Below are 20782 nucleotides of genomic sequence, written 5' to 3' on the forward strand. Positions count from 1 at the left end.
CTCTTGCTTCAAACATGCCCATCGCTATGGCAACACAGATGCTCTGGTGGTTACCCAGCAATCACTTCACCTGGGAAACAGTGCTGAGGGAAGAAAATGCCAGCCTTTGTGTGGAAAGGTCATTGGTGAGGCAGAAGGAGCTTCAGGTCATCTCTGCTCCATGGCTTCACCTGCCACAATCCCAGGAACATTTTTGCTCTTGCCCATAAGAAATTGGAGACAAGGCAACACAACTTCCGGACTTTGTGCCGTGGCTTTGAATCCATATGGAATATTATTAGACCCTGAAATTTGGCTCAAGAATACAAAAGGTGTCATGCTCTATTTTGCTTTAGTTATTGATTGATGCGTAGCAAATTACCTTAATATTCAGAGGCTGAACTGGAGCTGTAGGCATCTAAAGGTTGGACCAGAACTGCAGGTCTCAAGGGGGCTCACACGCATGGCTGGAAAGTTAGTGCTGGCTGTCGGTGGAAGGCCTGCCGTCTTCACTGCGCGGACGTCTCCATGAAGCTGCTGGGGTGTCCTCACAACATGCTGGCTGACTTCCCTAGGTGAGTAATCCAAAGGAGAGCAGGGTGAAAAGCTCAGTGCCCCAGAAGTCACACTTTGACATCACTGCAGTGTCCTTTGGGTTATACAAGACAGTCTTTGTGTGGTGTGGGGGGAGACTCTTCGCAGGAGAGAACACCAGGTGGCGAGCATCACTGGGGACATGCTGGAGTCTCGTCACCACAAAAGGAGAAGATAAAGACAGATTACAGCCCAGTAGCTCATTTTAGGGTTTTCTAGATGAAACTCAGTGTATGAAGTTTTGGTGACCTGTGACCATACCGTGGCCTAAAGCCCTTGAACCTCCACACTCAGAGCCCCCAAGCATCCTTTATGCCACAGCTTCCGAAGTGTGTCACTGGGAACCCTGAGTTAGTTAAAGGTGTTCTGAGATACTGATCTCCTCGGCCGTGGGGAAATTAAGCAGGCTTGAAGTAGATAGGGACACCTGAGCAAATACTACTTTCTACGTGGTCTGTGACTATATGCAAACGGTATATGCCTACTATATGAAAATATCTGCTCTCAATTATTAGGAAAGCCCCCTTGCCAAGGTGCCAAAAAGGAGCCTTAGTCTCCCATTCTGTGCATGATGCAATGTTCAATATATGTCCCTTAAGTCAATGTGTTAATCATGCTGTTCAGATATTCCGGAAAGCAGTAATCTATGGTCTGTCTTGCCTATGCTGTAAGTACTAGAAGCCTTGTACTTTAATCTCCTACTGGAAAGGTTTATTTACTTCTCCTTTTTAGTTCGGCCAATTTTCCTTTGTATATTTTGAAGTGATGTTATTTGGTGCTTCTAAATTTAAACCTGCAGTATCTTCCTGGCAAACAGTAACTTTCACCCTTCGAAAGCGAGCATCTTTATCAATAGGAATGTTCTTCAGCTTCAAGTATAGTTTCACTATTCTTTATTAGCATTTATGTTATTCATCTCTGTCTATGATTTTACATTCAACCTTTCTGAATGTATCTGTTTTAGATGTATCTTTTGTAAATAGCAGATTGTTAGATTTTATTATTTTGTGTTTTGTTTTAAATACTGCTTGACAGGCAGGGGAAACAGAAGCAAAAACAAACTATTGGGACAACGACAAAGTAAGAAGCTTTTGCACAGTGAAGGAAACCATTAACAAAACGAAAAGACAACCTACTGAATGGGAAAAAATATTTGCAAATGACATATCCGATAAGGGTTTAATATCCAAAATATATAAAGATCTTATACAACTCAACACCAGAAACACAAATAATCCAATTAAAAAGTGGGCAGAGGACCTGAATAGACATTTTTCCAAAGAAGATATACAAACAGTCAACAGACACATGAAGAGATGCTCATCACTGATCATCAGGGAAAAATTCAAATCAAAACCACAATGAGAGAATCACCTAACATCTATCAGAATGGCTAGAATCAAAAATATAAGAAATAACAAGTGCGGGTGAAGCTGTTGAGAAAAAGAAGCCCTCATGCACCGTTGGTGGGAATGTAAATTCATATAGCCATTGTGGAAAACAGTATGGACATTCCTTAAACAATTAAAAATAGAAATAACATATGATCCAATAATTCCACTACTGGGTTTTTACCCAAAGAGAACAAAAACGCTAATTCAAAAAGATATATGTACCCATATGTTTACTGTGGCATTGTTTACAATGCCAAGGTATGGAAGCAACCCAAGTGTCCATCAATAGATGAGGGGATAAAGGAGACGTTGTATAGCTATACCTCAAATTATACCACGTGTCACTGACACACCCTGTGGATGCCTCCCCAAGGAAGAAGACTCCACTCTGGCCCTCAGTTTTCTCCCTTCTTCTTAGGCACACCACATCAAATGTCTCATTGGATTAGATTTGGAGGATGTTTTCCCCACCATTTCTACCATAGATCTTCATAGGCATCTTAAAATTTAATTTTAACAGGTACAACCAACAGCATTAAGAAAACATACCCTTAACTTGGATTCTATTTGTTTAAGCTAAATTTCAATGTCATTTTAACAGGCTTGGACCGTAAATAGTTTAAGTTCTGGTGCCAAGAACCAATTATCTACAGCGAGCAAAAACCAAATGATTTTATGCAGAATGAATCATGCAGGGAGCTTCCAAATTCTCAGCAGGGAAATTGGCTCAGATAAGATGTAATATTGTTGCTTGATTAGAGATGAGGCAGCCAACTTAAGGTGGCTGATTCTAGGGGCTGAAGGGGGTACAAATCCAATAATATTTATATGGAATTCCCGAATTCCGTCAAGATGCAGGGATTCTACGTACTTCTCTGCTTGAGGCCTGTTATTCTCAAATGTACTTATTTTTACTTGCTCCATTTTTCCCCCAGTTTTTCTAATAGCCATCACTACCTGTGGGGTAGCAACTAGCATGGTCTGAGACTAAAGATTGATTCCCAAAGAAACAATAGATATTCCTTCTGAATTTATAATTCCAATGATCAAATTAAGTTGAGAGCTTTCGCTGGCCCTTTGTTTTCATCAATTTGCTGGATTTATATTCAAAAATATCTATATGATATTGTTTTAAACTTATTAGAATCATGATCCTTTTTCTAAAGAAACTGATGAAATCTACGCCTCATCCCATAGGAAACTCTCATGTAAACCTAAATCCGCAAGTTCATACACAACTTGTCCTAGTCTTTCAGGAGGTCGCAAGTCTCTATGAAACTCAGGTGAATCTCAGATTGAGAACCTTTGTCATAAATCTACTGTGAGAGCCCCCAAGGACTGTTGGTCTTTGGTTTCAGGACCTAGAACAGTGACAGGTGCCAAATAAATGCATATTTACCTGAGAAAATTATCTCTAAACAGACCAGCTCCTTTTTATGTACACATGTACTGGCTTCTCTGCTTTTTGTGCTGTATCTACTCACACTGGCTCTCCAGTTGAAACTTGGCTGAGAAATCCAGACCACTCTGATATAATTCAAGAACATATTTTCATGGCAAGATGGGTGATAAATACTGATGGAAACCATTGGTCTCAGTGTATTCCCTCGTACTAGTTCCTGTGTTTCGGTCCTTCTGAATGGCTCTTCAACATGGCTGTACCCAGTTCCTGTACAAGCTCTGCCACTCTGTGACTGCCATTTGCATTGTAGTTGGTTGTGAACTAACCAGAGGGTCTTGGATGTTTTCTACAAAAGTTTTGCTAGGAAACAAAAGGTGGGAAGTAGCATTCTCCTTGTCCACACGGCTGCTCCTCCATACAAAGAGCCTGATGGGATTTGCTGGCACAGAGCCTGGAGCTGGTTTCAGGTTATTTAACTCAATAGATATACTGTAACTTAAACACATTTACACCAAGAAAAAAGACACCTTCCTCTTTCATTTCTCTTTAAGCTCACTTAGTGGAAAATTAGACTGGCTAACAGGACTTTACTGTCTATTACCCAGGAGACATTTGTTCATACAAGTGAAATGCCCTCCTCCTCACTCTCTAATATTTTCAGAGCAGTTTGTGAACGGTGACTCAGAATAGTGTGAGGGTGATAGAAAGGTGCTGCTCCCCTGAGAAGCTGGCCACCAAATTTCCCTGAAACCTCTAAACTCACAAATGAAAACCTAGAAAGCAAGGCAGCCACCTAATCATTTCTAATTACCTACAGCTCTCAGTTGGCACTGATGGAGCTAAGCCCTTGCTTGTGTCATTAATATTTAATGATCTGAGATTTTCTTAAGGTGGCCCCGGCTTAAAGACCTAAGGTAGTATGTAGTTTAACTGATTTTTCATTGGCTATGGTTTTTTTGTGGAAGGGAAGTGCCTTACCAACCGTGAGCTTTGAAGTTGGCCTGATGGCCAAGCTTAACTTCCATTCTGCTGTTCCCAAGCTTTGTGACTTACCTAACACCTGAGCCTCCATTTCTCATCTGTGAAAATCCACTTGTAGTATTTCTGTGAGGACAACATGCAATGCCACATATATACCTGAGGCACAAGCAGCACGTGTGGCATTTAGTGATACACATTTCTAAGGGAGGACTAGAATTCTTTGGCCAAATTATACATGAGATCAGTGGATGTACCCAGGTTGATAAAAATCCTTAGAACACAGTAATTCTGGGAATCCCTCTGGTGTCTGACAATGTGCCATTTGTACCCAAGAAGTACTGAAATTTAGTGCAACCTAATCCATGTCTACATTTGGGAAATAGAGAAAACTTCTTCACTAGCAGCCAGTATGGTCTTTATTTTGCCATCGTTTTTCACTAGTGGTGTTTAAGTTGGAGCTCTCAGGGCTCCATCTCAGATGCTCAGTGGTGAGGGAAGAAACAGTTACTTCAAAATCTTGGTGGGGAGAGGGTCTAGTATCAAGTGAATTAAACCCGAAGGAATGATTAATCTCATCACCAATTAACATCTGAGCACCCTGTGGTTTGATTTACACATGAAAAGTCAACTGGAATTATCATTAAGATAACTCTAATCAAAGATTTTTTTAGTTCAATTAAGATAGCTTTCTTATACCTGTGATTAATTCACTGTTGAAAGATAAAATGAGAGTGACTTTCACATACCTCCCCTAATTTAATCTGTTTCTTTGCCAAACTATGGTACTTGCTTTGCAAATCCTAGCCTGATCCTGGAAGAGCATCAAAGGTTCATTAATGAATGTTTACATAGTCACACACATACAAACACACACACAGGCTGATGTTCACGATAGGAAAGAACAATTATCAAGCTTACAATTTAGGTTCCTATTTATATAAGTATTTATAGCAGCACTTTCAACAATAGCCAAATTATGGAAAGAGCCTAAGTGTCCATCAACTGATGAGTGGATAAAGAAATTGTGGTTTATATACACAATGGAATACTAGTTGGCAATGAGAAAGAATGAAATATGGCCTTTTGTAACAATGTGAATGGAACTGGAGAGTGTTATGCTAAGTGAAATAAGTCATACTGAGAAAGACAGATACCATATGTTTTCACTCCTATATGGATCCTGAGAAACTTAACAGAAGACCATGGGGGAGGGGAAAAAAAAGGTTAGAGAGGGAGGGAGCCAAACCATAAGAGATACTTAAAGACTGAGAATAAACTGAGGGTTGATGGGGGGTGGGGGGGGAAGTGGGTGATGGGCATTGAGGGCACCTGTTGGGATGAGCACTGGGAGTTGTGTGGAAACCAACTTGACAATAAATTTCATATTTAAAAAAAGTGATATCAAGGCAAATCTTTTTGTTTATTTTTACCAAAAGCAAACAATAACGTATCTGGAATTTTCCCAATCTTGTTTTTATAGTAAAACCCCAATTTGAAGCATAGAGATCTTGACACCAGCAATTGAGGCAACAGGCTTACCTTCTAGGATAAAATACAGTCTAAATGGTAGAAATAGAAGTAGCTTTCTTCATTTTGTGAGAATAAATATACATTAAAAAAAAAAGAGACTTAGGGGCGCCTGGGTTGGTTAAGTGTCCAACTTTGGCTCAGGTCATGATCTCATGGTTCATGGGTTTGAGCCCCGTGTCGGGCCCTGTGCTGAAAGCTCAGACCCTGGAGCCTGGATTCTGTGGCTCTTTTCTCTCTGCCCCTCCCCGACTCATTTGCTGTCTCTTTCTCTCTCTGAAAAATGAATAAACATTAAAAAACAATTTAAAAAAAAATAAGAGGCTTAATTCTTCCTATTGAAAATAAAGAAAGGGATTCCTCTTTATCTCTTTGTCTTAGAGTGTTTTGCCTTAGAAAGCCAGTCAGGGTACACATGTTTCTCCTCTCTTTGAAATGTATATAAATCCTTTTGAAGACCAGGTAGACCTTTTGTCAGCTTTCTGATCCAGGAATGTCTTTCTCAAGACCTGTGAACCATTTCTTTTCAATGTAAACATCAAAGGAGGGAGTACATCACCATGTCCCCACTCTCTGTGAGAGTAGGAGTCTATTCAGTGGGGTCCTTCCTCCAGTTTGCAAAACTATCTCCTGTCATAAAAATACAAGAAGATAGTGTTTTCCTCTTGGTAAAGCCAGTTAAATGACACAGATGGTCAGCCATCTAGTAGGTACAGTTAGGTTGGACTATGTATGACAACCGGTGCTGTCACAGTCCTCAGTCATCAAGAAACATAGTGTTTCTTGACAACGTGTAGGTAGTGGATTGTATCTGCTTGGCTGTGTAAGACAGTGACATTTCTTTCTGTCTTTGGGGATTGTGGATCTCAGTGGATCGCCTGTGACAAGAACCATGCTCTGGTTTAATTCTTGTTTGATAACAAAAATGTTTTCTTTCTCTACTACCTTTGTGGAAAGGATTTCTCCACTACAAGATTTTTTTGTTTTGATAACATTTCCCCAACAATTTGACAAATGTTTCCCAGGGGCCTATCATTGCTAGTCTTTTAGACATGAAGGCTTGTTTAGTAACCCATATAGATAAAACTTCTGCCGTTATGAAGCTTATATTCCAGTGATATCTTTTCCACAAATAAGGTATATTAAAAATTATATGTTATGCCCCAGCATATATATAGAGGGGATGTGGGTTTGCTTCCGGCTTTCACTTTCTGAATAACTGATATGTCACCACATCTCGTGCTTTTGATATGTGATCTAAGCTGCCAGGGAACATTTAGATGGGAATACAGTCCCTTGTAAATAACCATTGCCACTTTGTACTGGGATTAGAGCAATAGCTTTTATATGCTTTCTGGTGACCTAGAATGATAGAAATAGATTAGTTTATCATTTTCAGTGTTATTCAGTACTCCATGGTTTATACAGTTCAATGTTTAAACAGCTCAAAATTTCTTTCTTCTAAGAGTCTTTAAAGTTCTGAAAAATAAAAAACCTAAGGTGTGTTCTAAAGATGCCTCCAATTGACAGCAATAAAGAAAAAAAAAGTTTGTAAAATTTTAAATAATTTAAGACCACATATAGAATGGCCACCAAAAACAACAACAGTATTCATGGGAACTGTCACCTTATGAATCAATCAAAACCAAACTGAAACAAAAATTCTAGTAAATGTTAAAAATACAGTCTGCGAGGGGTGTCTGGGTGGCTCAGTCAGTTAAGCATCCAACTCTTGGTTTTGGCTCAGGTCATGATCTCATGGCTTCCTGGGTTCAAGTTTGTGTCCAGCTCTGCACTGGCAGCATGGAGCCTGCTTGGGATTCTCTCTCTGACCCTTCCCCATTTGCGCTGTCTCTGTCTCTCTCAAATAAATAAAAAACTTAAAAAAAAATACAGTCTGTGAAAACAAGTTATCTCTAGAAGTATTAAGGGAAATTCAATTAGTAATTTAAGAAATGTTTGAATGCTGTGGGGGTACCATTCCCTGAAATATCCACTGTCCCCCGTTAGCAACCCATTAAGACATAATTTAGATTAAAAAACTTACCTTTTTGGAAATTTCTCATCTTGTGAAATTTGAAAATGTACAGCATTGTGCTTTTTTCGAAATTTGTCTTCCAAATTGTTTGGAAATGTTTTTGAGTCCTCTGAAAGTATACTCCTGTTTACCTAATGTTTGTATGATTTTAATATATAAATCTATATTTTATGAAAAATAGAAAGTAAATCTTAATAGGTATGCCCTGGAAGACCATTTATGGAATCCAATTCTAAATTCTAATTTTAAGAATGTATTTGTGCTGCTTTAAGAAGGTTCTCTCACTAACAGGTTGCTCTGCTACTTTCCGGTCTGCATTTTTATATGAAATTTATCAGTGCAAAAATTTACCTATCTCTTCCATTTATTTCCTGTAAAATGAAGATAAAGATCAAGGTTTACTTGATTTACTCCCACATCAAATGAGAATCAGCTTACCATGTCGAGGGAGTCATACTGATCACCTTTCTGGAAGGCTGTCATCAGGTAGGCCGGTGGGAAGGGGATTTCAGTAAATAGTAATTCCACTCTCAGGGAACTCTAAGAAGGGAATGCAATTATTATCACCTTCTTCTCTTCTCTGGACAAGGAAATAGACTTAAAGAGGTTGTCCAAGATGATGCCATTAATATCTACCTCCAAAATCTGTGCTTCCTACAGAATAGATGTATATGTGATCTGTGTGTGTGTGTGTGTGTGTGTGTGTGTGTGTGTGTGTGTGCCTGTGTGTGTGAGTATGTGACATAATAAATATATATTTGGTTTCTGCCTCTGGTTCCTGGCCAGAGATCCTCAAACCTATGTAATTTCCTAAGTGATAAAGGTAGTAGGAGGGTTCTTTGTTCTAATATTTGGTCTTTGGCTGTGGTTCCTGACCCAGGAGCTCCTAAGGGAGCCAAATCCCTTGGCATTTCCTAGGTGACAGAACCATCTTTTATTCCAATGAGGCAACTCTTGATTGGGTCCTGGATGGCTTCAGGATGGGGGTTGGTCACCAGAAACATCAGGCCATGGTTAAAAGCTTGGAACTTTCAGTTTCATGGCCCTGCCCCCATCATCTGGGAAGAGGAGAGGGCTGGAGATTAAGTTAATCATCTATCATGCCTACAAGATGAAGCTTCCATAAAAATCCCTAAAGTACTGGGTTCAGAGAGCTTCCAGACATGTGAAGACACCTGCATGCCTGGACGGTGGTGTACCCCAAACTTCACAGGGACAGAAGCTTCTGCCCTCAGGAGACTTCTGAACCTCCCCTTATTTATCTTTTCATCTGGCTGTTCATTCTGTCTCTTAAACGTCTTCATAATAAATTGCTAAGAGTAAGTAAAGTGCTTTCCTGAGTTCTGTGAGCAGATTTGGCAAATTATTGAAACCAAAGAGGGGGTCATGGGAATCTGCAATTGTTTCATGCAAGGAAGGTATATGCAAAATCATCTCCAAAGCCTAAGGGAGCCATAAGACCAAAGGAAAAGGCTGATAAACCCAGCTTGATGAGAAATGGTTTATTCAAAGGACTTAGGGACAGAAGTGAGTCTTGGGCAGCCACAAGATGAGATCTACTCACCTTGCATTACTAGGATCTGAGCAAAAGACACAATCTTTGAACTGTGTGTCTTTTGGGGTGGAAATGTTGTGTTACAACCAATCAGATAACACGGAAGAGCTATTATAAGGCACTGGGCACAGACTCATTTGGGCTCTCAGTGCTCTCTGGCAATCTTTTTATAGTTCCCTGTTCAGCTCCTATTTCCAGTTCTGGGGCAAGTCTCCAAGACTCGCCACCCTCTCGAGCCCCTCCACCCTCCCTGCGATGTGCCTCTGGCCAAATCTTGCCCGTTTCTTTCTCCTCTGTTTCGAAGGCTTCTCCCGTCCTCAGATTGAATGCTCCTGGTCTCCTGACTTCACTAATTACTTCACACTGCTGCCATCATTATCCACCTTTCTCAGCTCTCCGATGTGCCTTGCTGCTTGGTACGATGGATCTTTGCCCTTGCTCCCTCACCTAAGAACTTCCATTCATTCTGTGAAACTATTCTGAGATGCCTCCTCCAACACCTAAGCACTGATGATATCCCACTCAGGACAACCCTCCCCCACCACCTCAAATTTGTTATAACTTCTTTGGTAGTATCCCTTCTTGAAATTATTTGTTCTATACCTTTAAAAGTAGAGCCCACCATCTTGGCTGAAGAAAAATGAAGCAAATAGTAAGTGGTTCTGCAGTTTCCTGGTTATTCATTAGTAGTTTCTACATCTAGCAGTGGGTCTATCTCCTGTTGTTTAATTTTTTTTTTTTTTTTTTTTTACAAAATGCCTACTTTGGACTTTTATAATGGGTTCTAGTTCATTTGAGGCTTTGGTCTTCATGATGCTTAAAAACTGTCATTCTTTAAAAAAAAGTGTCATTCTTTGGGTCACATAACCTTGATAGTGTCTTTTATAGAGGTACTTTTTAATCAGGGTGCTCCTGTGAAGCACCAGTCTGAATTCTTTTGATGGCTCTTTGATGAGCAGAAGTACATTTTTGTAATGATGTTCCATCCTTTGTGGGCCACGTTCCCTTTCAGAATTTTGTCCATGGAATGAACACTTTAATTCTTCTGAATATTTTTGATGTCTGTCTTCCCAGAGTCTAGACATATGTCTGATAATCCTTGTCTAGTGTTAATAATCTATTGCAGAATACGCTTCCAGAATACTTTGCCTAAGATTATTTTTTGATTTCTGTATTGCTAATAATTTTGATGAATAACCAAAGAACTTAAGTATGGAATAGAAGCTTCTGTACATTGAGAAATGAAATTGTGACCAGAGTCAAGCAAGAACTTATGATCAGATGTTCTATCTTTCACAGGACAGATGCCCACTTTTTTGAAGAAGATTCTACTCTTGCCTCTCCGTAGGTCTTTACATTTCTGTGCTCAATCCTCTGGCCACTGTCCCTGCCTGTTTGAGCACACTGTATGTTTCTTTCCCAGTGTCTCTCCTCTCTTTCTTCCCTTCCACCTTCACTCCCATGGGCTCTGTCTTTATTCAATCATTAATTCAACCCAATATAATACATACATACAGCACAGTGTCTACTGTGTGGTGAGCAGGCTCTGATCTTGACACCTTCTTATCAAGGAAGTGAATTTCCTTGTAAGGAATGACATTACAGTGAATGTCCTGTAAGGACATACCTTACAGAAAGAAATCTCTTGAGAACTCTGCACAAAAGTTCGCTTTTCTTTAACTCATTTTCAATGCTGGACTTACTCTCCTCAGCAATTGTTTCTTCCTGTGTCCAGCATGACAGGGATTAGTGACTTTCAACAAAGATCTCTGGCTCTCTGCTTTTGGAACACACGTGTCGATGCATCTCGCTGCCACCTTAGGATTGGGTGGGGATATGTGACTGATCTGGCGAATAAAATAGGAGTGGGAGTGAGGAGTGCTGCTTTAGACCTCAGTGTTTAATTGCCAGTGCAAGATCCTCTGAAACCCTTTCCCTTCACCATAGCAACAACACTGTTTGTGATGATCGCCATTCAGACGACATCAGTCCTGGAAAGAGGAGACAAGGAGCAGAGCCCCTTGCAAATCTACAGTGCACTTGAAAGCAGGGGAGAAAAATAATCTATCAAAATCTGGAGGCTGGTTGTCTACATAGCACATCCTACCTTATTCCAGCTGGAACAATAAGAATCCATCATTCTAGCATATAGTGACGGACCTGGAGATGGAATTCTGGCATGTGTGCAGGCAAATAAACAGGTTGTGGCCCGCCTCTATTATAATCAGAGCCATTAATTAAAATAAATGGAAAAAACCTTGGGTTTTATGTCTTCAGTTTCCATCCAAGAACTTCAAGGTCACTCTGAGTAACTCCCAAGTTTCATCTACCATTGTTTTCCTATAAAATAAATGCTGGAGGTGATTTTGGGGTCTAGTGAATCTTGGCATAATTTCTGTAACATCTTAAACTTTAATTACATTTCGATTATTTAATGTCATTTTACAGGGCAGATGTGAGGCTACATTTCACTTTGTGCATTGCCAAATCAGAGGATGTTTGCACCAAAATGCTTAACTTGGTAATGTAACTGAGAAATACTCATTGAGAGCAGCCGTCCAAAATTTCAGGAGAAACACAATGTTCTTTTTAATCATTTGTCTATTAAGCCCAAAGCACATGGTATTTGTTGGGTCTGAAATTCTACTATTGGAAGTGTCATTTCACTTTGTAAGCTGTGTTTGCAAGGTCAGAATATAAGGAGAAATCTTATTTTTCCTTGCCTTTTCCACACATAAAACTTGGATAAAATATACTCTATGTGTTACAAATGTGTTCCATAATGTCCATCTTCTATAAACATGAAAAATTTAGGAAATTTGTTACCCAGTTCCATTTAAATATGATTTTTCTGTTAATTAAAACTGTAAATGGTTAATAAAATTGTTAATTAAACCTAATCAAACATGTTGAAAAGGCCAAATCAACTCAGACCAACACTTAAAGACACAGAGCAGTTAATATAATTAGGTTACAAGGTAACTGTTTAGTCTGTATTTACATAGATATTTCTCCCCCCCCCCCAAACATGAGGGTCTAATTATCCATAATTCTCTTTTTTTAAATATATTTTTAAATGTTTATTTATTTTTGAGAGAGAGAGAGAGCAGGGAGGGGCAGAGAGAGAGGGGGACAGAGGATCTCAAGCAGACTCTGTGCTGACAGCAGAGAGCCCAATGTAGGGCTTGAACTCATGAACTGTGAGATCATGACCTGAACTGAAATCAAGAGTCAGATGATTAACCGACTGAGCCAACCCAGTGTCCCCTATAATTCTCTATCTTAGAGGTGGAGACTCTTTGTTAAACTTATCCATAGTGCATGGTGTTATGCCCAGAATTCGTGATCCCCAAAGACCACCAGGGAGCCAAGTCCGATGCAAAAGCAAAAGAGCCTTTATTCGAGCTAGCTCGAGCTCAGTCCCCTACCTGTACCGACACAGCGGTGAGATACCGGAGAGAGAGAGCGAGTTTCAAAAGCACAAAGGTTTTATAGGGGTCTAGGGGCAGTTGGTGGGGTAATGGCTGTGGCCTCAGCCGATTGGCTGGGGAAGGGTTGGAGTCCTGTTACGCAGGTTGCAGGGCGTGTTTTGATCGGGAAGTTTGAACGGGTGAGCGGGAGTTTACTCAAGGGGAGGAGGCGTGGTCTGAGGTTTCTGCGATTTTCCCGGAAAGGGGGCATGTCGGGGACATAGTCACTCAAGGTGGAGGACACAGAACAAGATGGAGTCGGCCGGTGTAGGTCTGCTCTTTCACATGGTTTTCTGTCCAAAAGCCCGCATGGGCAGCATCTTGTAGCATTTTCTCTTTCTAGAAGAGGTAACTCTTGCTGACTACTTCCCGCTTCCAAGAAAACATTGCCTTTAATGCTTTTTTGCATCATTTCTTTGGAGCAATCTCCCTGACCACCCCCCACAGTTCCATTTTTCGAAAAGGAAAAGGAGACAGGAAATAACTTCATGGTGATGTTCCTGAGGTGAGTCCTGGATCTTTAACCGATTGGATCCTCCTGGTCGGAGTCATGGCACCCCCTCCTCAGCCCTTTTTCCCTAGGTAGGGGCTCAGAGGGCCCTCTTGTTGGAACTGACAGCACTTTCCATCTCAATGCAATGTCAGATTGAGTTCCACACTCTGCCCGGGGCTCTGAAGTCCCTTGTAGGTATGATGGCCAAGATAGTACATTGCAGCCCTGCCTTTCCATTTCTATCCTCTTTTCAAGTCACATGAGTAAAATTGGCCTTTGGTTGCAAAAGACCAACCTTCCTTTGCACACAGAGGTACTCAGAAAAAAGATGTAGCATGTGCGGTGAAGAAAGGCGGGCCCTCTCTTCATAGAATAAGTGGCTGATCCATTGGTGGACCTTGTCTGACCTAGGGCTTTCATGGTGTCCAGTCTTCTTGGTTTGGGTGCATGGCTAAACTCGTTTGGAGCTGTTTCCGGTAGGAACCCCACCAGCCAATGGTTATTAGAAGAGGGCCTACTGTAGGTAGTTGGAAGACAGGCATTTTAAGATCTCTTGGGAGAAATGGCCCTACATGTGCAGGAGTTTGAAGGACATTGTGCTTGATCTGCACGGGTGAATGGACTCAGGTATACCTCCCCATCAATCAGTGAGTACCCCTCCAGAATCCCCCCACGCACCAGTGGAACCCTTAAATGTTTTCTTTAAAGGAGGTATGGGAAAATAACAGGGATGAGGTTGCTCATCAGAACAATTTGTGACTACATTTTCCAATCAGTGATTTCCCTGACAGTTTTTAAATTGCTTCAGGTTCTCCTCTTCCATTTGTTTCTAGCTGTTAGATGTTTACCAGTTAAGTAGTATTGCCTATAATTTGTCTTGTGTCCTGACGCGGGAAGAGCACAGACTCTGGAGGTTCCCAGTGGCTGAGTCAGTAACGTGGGTCGAGTCGTGAACGCACACTAAGCGTGAGTACTCCCACCTGTAAAATGGGAGTAATCAGGGTTGCTGGGCCAATGTGTCTGAGTCAGAATACAGATAGGAGTTTCTTTGCAGAATAAAAAGTAATTTTACAAAGGGCACAATAGGTACAACTTAGCCAAATTCTTTGACCTTCCAGAAAGTAGCACGTCAGTCATTTCTGCATTTATTAATGAATACTAGACGAGCCTCCACTATGTGCCAGACCATGTGTTAGGTTCTGAGAGAGACTGCAGGTGTAGAAGGCAAGATCTCTCCATTAAAGGAAAATATGTTTTAAAATGCACAAAATGGGGCACCTGGGTGGTTCAGTTGGTTGGGCATCTGTTAATGTCTGCTCAGGTCATTATACTAGGGTGGTGAGACTGAGTCCCAGGTTGGGCTCTTTGCTGAGTGTGGAGCCTGCTTAAGATTCTCTCTCTCTTTCTCTCTCTCTCTCTCTCTCTCTCTCTCCATCTTTCTCCCCCCCCCCCACTTCTCTCCCCCATGCTCTTTCTCTCTGAGAGACCCCCTAGACCCCCCTATATTTTCTCTCTGAAAATAAATGATTGAATCAATAAAAGGCACAAAACAAGACAATAACAGGCTGTGTGTGGGAACCATCTCATTCAGAAAGTAGGGAGAGATACGGTACAGATGCCAGAATACTAAGCAATCCTATAACTTATCCAAAATACACACACTGACGAATCAATTCTTATTAAACCCGCTGGCGTGGGCGGCAGCCCTGGAGCCCAGCTGCTGAGCCTTAATGGAGCTTATTTGCATTTCAAACAGCAACACCTGAGGCCACATTCAAATGCGTCTGCTGGAGGTGTGCAGGGAACAGGGACTTTGGTAGATAATGTACCATATAATTTTTTCCTAACACTGTATCCACAGGGAAGATTCAGTTTACAGCAAATTAAGTAATATTATTTAAAATTTTATGTGAAAGACTTATATAATTATTCCTAATCTGAACATACTTTTGCTTTGCAAGCTCTTCTAGAAATAAAGTTTGAATATTTTGGTTGGGGAGGAATCACAGTAAATAAATATCCCATTAAACCTCAAATTGATGCGGTCTTAAAAGTGAAGCTCCAGTAAGTGATTTCAGTTCCAAGCAAACTCCATGTGTGATACATACAGACATGAAGGTGACAGTGACTTATGTAAGTGTAAGGTGTCAGTCAATTCAAGTCTAAGTTGCACCCATGAATGGTGTCCAGACATGTCTGGTAGGTGGCTAGCCAGAGTTATTTTGCACTGAGGACTTCTAAGATGCCTAAAAAGGAAATTTTCAAGAAACTGACGTAGCTGCCCCATGTGCTAGCTCTATTCTGAGCACATCCTGTGTTCATAGGGGTTAGCTCAGCTCACAGCAACCCCATGGGGTGGGTACCATAATAATCCCCATTTTATAGACAGGGAAACCGAGTTTCAGAAACGTAGAGTAAGTACCCTGAAGTCACACAGCTACCCTTGGCAGTCTGGGGTCAATCTTTACCCACAAGCTGCCACGCACTGAGCTTGACTCAGCAGCAAAGCCTGAGTTGTCAGAAGAAAGAAGGACTCCCCAGGATAAAAGAATCCCCAGGGATTTTGTCTGCTCACATAAACTGTAGAATTAACACAGGATTAGATGGCTGGTGCAGGCTCATGTGAACCCCTAGAACGCACCCAGTATCAAGATGTGCTCATTATTTCAAAGACACAGTCAATCAAGATGCACAAAGCCCAGACACCTGTGTGACTTCCCAGGCCCATGTGACAGTGTCATTCCCACTTTGGACACCTGGGCTCTGGCCCAGAATAATAGAGGAGGTCTCTAAGTGAGGTTCTGCTGGGTTCCCGCGCTCACTAGGCAGCGCTCACAGCCCAGAAAGGTGTGGAGTGTTTGGGACATTCTGCAGGGACCCCGCCTCATAGATTCTGGGTTTAATGCTGCAAGTGGTCCTTTGCCGGGGATATCCAGCTAAGGTCGTCCAATAGTTAGGGCCCTTTTTCCTAGCAGATATCATTCATCCATCAACTCAGCTGTTTAGCTGATGAGGAAATTTGGAAGGATCACTTGCCTACTTTTTCTTCCCCCAGGGAGTGTTGCCCCAGTAAAAGGAGGGAGTGAATGCCCAGGCAGATGTCATAACTCCTCCCTTCCCAGTCACTGACGGAGCCCAGCTCCTAGTACATTGTTTGACATGTGGTAGTAGGTACTCAATATATACTTGTTGAATGAATTCACACAGCATGTGTCTGTCCCTTACATTTTCTGTGCCGTGATACTCACCCTGACCTGCAACCCAGGATGAACTATGGGTAAACACGCAAAGAGCAATTTTCACTCAAGATTTATCCAAAACTTTGTGAGACACAAGGCGGTATTGCTTTGGTATGATGATGACGGACTGGAACACGCCAAAGGGAAGACGTTATTTCCAGCAACTTCATCAAACACTGTGCTGTTTGGGACCCTCCCAGACCTCATGGCAACTACAGGAGGGACACTGTGCCCTTGAAGGCGGCAGAGTTCCTGGTGTATGCGCAGCATCTGTGGAGGCTGCTGTCTGTGCCTGGGTACTGGGAGTGCCGAGAAGGGAACAGCTGGTGCCATTGAGCACCAAGTATGTGCCAGGCACTGTGCCAGTGCTTATACAGAATTTAACGCATTTACTCCTCACACACAAGCCAACAGAGGAGATTATCATATTGTTCTTTCTTCACAGCATGAGGTCTTTGACTTTCTGTTAAATAACCAGGTGTGTTAGGAAAACCCAAGTGCAAGTTCAGGTTATCACCTGTGCTCTAACTGACTATAAATCTGAGGTTCCCATGACCCTTCCTTGGGTTGGATTAATTTGCTAGAGAGGCTCACAGATCTCAGGGAAACACTTACATTTACCAGTTTATTAAAGGACGTGAAGAAAGACACAATGAACAGCCAATGAAGAGATACATAAGGTGAGGTCTGAGAAGGTCCTGAGGGCAGAAAATCTGTCCCCGTGGATCTGGGGTGCATCACCCTCTCGTATGTGGAAGTGTCCACTCCCCTGAAGCTCTCCAAACCCTGTACCATTGGGATTTTTATGGAGGATTCTTCAGGAAGGGAGTGATGGATCATTCCCTCCATTTCAGCCCCTCCCCCTTCTCTGGATAAGTGTGTGGGGGTGGGTGGAGGTGAAAATTCCAACCTTCTAATCATGATTTGGCCTTTCAGGTGACCAGCTCCCATCCAGGAAACATCCAGGAGTCCACCCAGAGTTGCCTCGTAGAACGAAGAAGCTGGATTGCAAGGAGCCCTGTATCAGAAATGGGGGCAGAGAGCAGCACATGTGTTTCCTATTATCTCACATCATGGCCACCCAAAGAAACAAAATACAAGAGGAAGGAGGTGGTGGAGAGCCAGAGGCCACGTGGGTCCCCTTATTCTCCCCAGCCTCACCCTTGGACACGTTCCTTTCACCCTTGTGAGCAACAGGCAGAGGAACTCTGACTCTCACCTCACACTGGAGACTGAAGACTTCTCCCCCAAAGAGTGCTGGGGAACAGCCCCTGCAGGGAGGGAGTTACCAGGACTTAGGTGCTGGAGGAAGGGGAAACAGGGTGTGTAAAGAGGACTGAATGCCCTCAGGGTCTGGGGAGAGGAGCTCCAGGGTCCTAGTCAGGGCTGACAGCTACGTAGACAGGTGACAACAGGGAATGGTCACCTCGCCTCCCACTAAGCACACACCTAACACTCCCTTGCTCAGTAGTTTGGAGTCCATTGACTAGGATAAAGGGCTGTTTGAACCTTCAGCACTGAGCCTTGAGAGATGCGTGAATGTGCCACCACCAACAGAAGCAGATGCTGGACCCAAGCCCAATGCGAGAGACAGAAGGTAGTGTGGATCCATCATGAGGATCCCCTGACCAACTAGCCAGTGGGACTGATTTTTCTGGCTCCCTTTCTTTATCTCCAAAAGTCACTGTGGGCCACAGATCTGGTATGCAAGGTAAGGTTCACAGATTGATCCAGTGCAGGCAGGCTCCCAGACTGAGAGAACATTCTTATTCATCCATCACACTTTTAGGCCTGGCTCAAGCGTCTCCTCCATGAAGCTCTCTGAAGAACCTTCCACCTGTGGCGTTTCTAGACAGAATTCCATCTTGCCTCCCCATCGTATGTATTTATGCTTCATATTACTTATCTGTAAGCAACATGACTGATAAATAATAATCCTTTAGAAAGTTGATGCATCTGGTTGGTCTATTCTTACTCTGTCCCAATTAACTTTCTAAAAATAATTCAGGGGAGGTATCTAAAATCCCAGCCTCGGGGCGCCTGGGTAGCTCAGTCACTTGGGTGTCCGACTTTGGCTCAGGTCATGACCTCGCAGTCCGTGAGTTTGAGCCCCACCTCGGCTCTGTGCTGACAGCTCAGAGCCTGGAGCCTGTTTCAGATTCTGTGTCTCCCTCTCTCTCTGCCCCTCCCCCGTTCATGCTCTGTCTCTCTCTGTCTCAAAAATAAATAAACGTAAATTAAAAAAAAAAAAAAAATTTAAATCCCAGCCTCAAGTTTTGCAAAGTGGCAGGTAACAGAGATCCACTGTATTGATGTATGTTGCACTATGTGACTCATCCGGTACCTTCAGGGTTAAAGAGATTAGGCAGTAAATTTGTTTCCTGTATTTGTGCATTTCTCTAGTCTTGGGAGCTCTTGTTCCCTCCTTTGTATCTATTTCATTCTTCCTTCCCCTGATTAAATCTCAGTTTGTTACCTCTTCCATCTGCACTGTTTGACTCCTCCCTTCTTTTCCAACACCCTATTCCTAGGGACAGCTAGTCTGTGTCTTGTTCATGCTATCACAGGGTTGTTATTCACCTCTGACAACTCATTTCTCAAGGACAGTGCATTCACGCCTAGGGATACACACCGTGGGGGCCAGGTGGCAGCCAAAAACAGTGGGCTGCATAGAGTGATTTCTCTCAGTGCCAATTTTACTTGAAGACTTGGGAAGCTTTTGTTTTAATCTCTTAAACATTTCTTTAAGTTTATTTATTTATTTTGAGAAAGAGAGAGAGAGTTTGGGGGGGGGAGGCAGGGGCAGAGAAAGAGGGAGAGGGAGAATCCCAAGCAGACTCTGTGCTCTCAGTGCAGAGCCCGGATGTGGGGCTCGATCCCACGAACCATGAGATCATGACCTGAGCCAAAATCAAGAGTTGGATGCTCAACCAAATGAGCCACGCAGGATACCCAATCTCTTAGATATTTTTGATGCACTTATACGCAAGTACATATTAGTAGAATTCCACTTTTCCTATGTTGGCCTACCCCAGACTGTGTGTCAGCTATGTTTAGATGTGAATGTAAGTGAGTGTAGTGGTCTGCAAAGATAGATACCAATGCTTCCACTCCCTGTATCCACATCCTCGCAAGATGGCTTTTTAGCTCTTCCCATGAAGAGGTAGAGTCTTCTTCCAGCCCTCGAGGCTGGGAGGACCCTAGTATGTGTAAAATGTGGTGCTCGAAGGGATTTGAAAAGCACTGTGCATGGGATTGCTGCTCTTAGAATACTGCCACCATGTGCGAAGTTCAGCCTAGGCTGCTGGAGAATGAAAGGCCATGAGAAGAACAGAGGCACCCCAGCTGTCAGCCAGCCCCAGAGCAATTTGTCAGCTCACAGGACACATGAGTGAGCCCAGGAAAGATCAGCCTTGCCCATATCAGAAAAACTGCCCAACTGAGCCCAGCTCTAAATTGCTGACCCACAGAATTGTGAGGTAAATCAATGATTGTGGGGTTTTATTTCATTTTAGAGAGAGAGAGAGCGCACAAGCAAGGTAGAGGGGCAGAGAGAGAGAGAGAGAGAGAGAGAATCCCAGACAGGCTCCACACTCAGCATGGAGACTGATGTGGGGCTCCATCCCACGACCCTGGGCTCACAACCTGAGCTGAAATCAAGATTCAAACACTCCACCGACTGAACCACCAAGGTGCCCCTCAAGTACTGTGGTTTTAAACCCCACATTTGGGGATGATTTACCATGCAGCAAAAATTAACGGATACAGTGACTAAGAGAAGGAAGAAGAAAAGCCCAAGAAGTAAACGATTTTGACTGGAAAGTTCAGGGTTATTAGAAAATCGAGTGTTATTGTTTGTCCTACCTGTGCTCCTCCACATTCTCAAACATCCTGAGCCATTCTTGCCCCAAACTATCATTATTATGGAGATATTTCCAAATATGCCACGTGCAAATTTAAAGATAATTTCAGCAACGTTTGCAATGAAAATAAAGCAAGTGTTGGCCAGGAAACCGTGTAAAACACAACCGAACAAGCCCATTAGAAATTACATTTTGCAGAGGAAAAGACGATGGAGCTCTGGCTCTGGCCTCAGCTGTTTCTGACTCA

The sequence above is a fragment of the Puma concolor genome, chromosome E4, assembly GCF_028749965.1.
Source record: "Puma concolor isolate L17-30 chromosome E4, mPumCon1.1.hap2, whole genome shotgun sequence".
Taxonomy (NCBI): Eukaryota; Metazoa; Chordata; class Mammalia; order Carnivora; family Felidae; genus Puma; species Puma concolor.